This window comes from Cucurbita maxima, unplaced genomic scaffold, assembly GCF_002738345.1.
Source record: "Cucurbita maxima cultivar Rimu unplaced genomic scaffold, Cmax_1.0 Cma_Scf00138, whole genome shotgun sequence".
NCBI lineage: Eukaryota > Viridiplantae > Streptophyta > Magnoliopsida > Cucurbitales > Cucurbitaceae > Cucurbita > Cucurbita maxima.
The window spans coordinates 9,852-12,938 of NW_019272154.1; positions in this window are offsets into that span (position 1 = coordinate 9,852).

Here is a 3,087-nt window from a genome sequence, read left to right on the forward strand (position 1 = left end):
ATTTAGTAAAATGACTCATTTTATTGCATGGAACAATAAAATTGATCTTCCTATAGAATTGTCAATACATTCTCCTTTCAAAGTTGTTAAGTTGAGTCCCTTTGATGTAGGTGATGATTTTTCTGATTTGAGGACGAATCCTGAAGAGGGGGATGATGATAAGAATCACGGTGTACATTCTACTTTCAATGTTACTGAGTTGAGTTCTTTTGATGTAGGTGATGATTTTTCTGATTCGAGGACGAATCCTTTTGAAGAGGGGGATGATGATAAGAATCACGGTGTTCCAACTGGACCTATTACACAACCCAAGGCCAAGAAGATTCAACAAGCATTCATACTTCATCTACAAAATTGGATAGGCTAGGTTCAACCGTCATTTCATAAGTAAATATTTGCACGGTTTAAGTAGCGGATGAAGTTGCAAGCATCATTTCATGAGTGGTTAGAAAACTTTATTTATTATTTTAATTTCATAAAGTTTGTAATGCTCAAATTGACTTGGTCTTCTGTGGAGATTTAAAGGGATCGAGATTAAATCAGGGGCACTCTTTTTTTGTGGGGAGACTATAAATACCCACAAATTATTATGTAAAAGCATATTTGTGATCAATGAAATTGATCTCTTAAGTTGAGACGTTTCCCCTTATAGAAATCTGAACATATCTTTGTCGTTTTTATGTTTGATGCAATTCTTGTGGTAGATTGCATCTGAGTTATTCAGTCAAGCCTTGATCAAGTTCGATTGTGGAGTGACTCAATTTTGAAAAAGGTTCCAAATCTTGCTTCTCACTCTTGGATCCCATAATCTAATTCTAGTTTATGTCTTGCCAAATCTTGCTTCTCACTCTTGGATCTCATAATCTAATTCTAGCTTTATCTCTTGGTTTATCCAAATTTTGTATAAGAAGATGTAAATTTCTTTAATACAAGGGTTCTTGCTTCTACAAAAGCTTGGCTCGTTGGGCTGAAGATTACGGTTGGTCTATCATCCTTCAACGGGATCTTCTATCCCCATGGATTTGCTCTGATGCAGTCGTTCTTCTAACGCCGGTGACACATCCAGTTGTCGAGATTGGTAATGTGAGTTTGTAACCCATCCATTGAGGTTCTTGGAATGATTCTATAGCTTATCAATTCCATGTTGGGAGTTGGATCATGGGTCTTGGGCGAAGGAATCCTTGGTTTACCGCCCCTTGGAGTTGAAGGAAGTGTCATAAGGCTAATTTTTTTTCAATTTTGTCAAACTCAGTAATTACTTTATGTGCTTGATCAAAATAAGATGCATAAAAAGAACTTGTAGTAATTAGTTTATTCATCGACCTTTAATCTTAAAAGTAACTTAAAATATTGCAATATTGTGATTCAATCGCCTATTATGAAATTAGGCTCGAACTAAAAAAATAATATTTTTAAAAGATGGAAAAATTCGCGAACCAACCAAAATATGTATTCAAAGATGAAAAATTCACAACAACAATCACAAACAATATTAATAAGCATCTTGTCTTCTGGTTTGTCACAATTTCAAACATGAACAAACCTCAATTTCGAGCCAGTGAGTATTATGGATCATAATGGACAATACTTTGCAAGTAGCTTTGAGCATTCACAAAAGGTCGAAAGTTGAATTTCTTTAGAAATGTAACCGAATAACATATGATTATTGTTGAATTTCTAAAAAATACACCACAAATTTCATTTATAGATATAAATGGAACCATTGATATAAAACCGTGATTATATAATTGCATCTTCACTAACAAACCCACCTCAGAGTGATCATCTTCACTAGAGGCTGCAAATTAAGTAGCCTTCCTCGATTACTCAAAAGTGAAGTTTTAAGAAGCAATATTTGAGCAAGAAAAATCATGTTACATGTTTCTGGGATACCACGGAGACATCAATGCAAGCAATCACTACCACCCGAAGTTTCTTTGATATTGTAGTTGGATCTATGAGACTCATCCCTCTGATGTGAAAGAGTAGTTATATCCAACATTCTTACTTGTGTGCCTCTTACAATACTCTCAACAAATGGATCGCTTGATCTATTATACTCTACTTTACTTTCTCTTGATAAAGATGTGGTATTGACACAACTCATATTGCCGATAATCATCACTTACATCCTAAACCAGAGTATAGCGGTCGACTATCGTCAAGGACCCATTCACCATTTCAATCATTTCTCTAAATTTTATGATGCTCTAGTGTTAGATTTCATTGGAATATTGCACTAGTAAAGTCTTGAAATGTGTATATATCAAAACTGTTTAACACTTTTCAAATCTTGATTTTTGGCTGTTTGTGTTTTTTTTTTTTTTACTTGGGTTCCTAATCTTCCTTCTGTGTTGCTAATTATTTTAGCAATTAGCCAATTTAATCAATTCTTCCTTTTTGTTACTTTTTTTTTTTTATAATTATGTTAGCCATTACTTTTGGCTAATTTAATCTATTCTATTTTTTTTTTTTTTTTTTTTTTTTGCTATTGATGGACGTATCTTTCTGAAACATACTAAAGAAAACTAAATAATTGGTTAAGAGAGGATATGAGATATAACTTATTGTTAAATCTCTTTCCATATGAGAATAACTCATTCTCATGTCCATCTTTGCAACCTTGTACTAAATTAAGGATTTTATTTCAAGGACAAAATTAAAGTTGTAGTTAGTCAATTATAATATTTGACGTGCTAGTTTTCAAACTACTTTAAATAGGTGTAAAGAAAGCATGAGAATAACTTAGTTTCACTAATCTGACACGTGTTGGGCATGTACTGAACACTTGTTAATATAATGGATGCATTACAAATTTATAATCCAGCATTTCGTATCATACCCTTGAGTTTGAATATATTTTGAGAGTGAAACGTACCTTAAGCTTTTTTTTAAGTATACAAACATATAAACTTATTTATATGAATTTATTTCTAATATAAAACTGATAAATTTTTTGAAATAATTCTTTTTAATTAATGTATCGTTATCACATCAATGTTCTAATTTTTTACAAATGACATGTTACCATATCTATTTGGTATCATATTTATGTCTCGTATCTATATCTCATTTTTATTTTTGTGA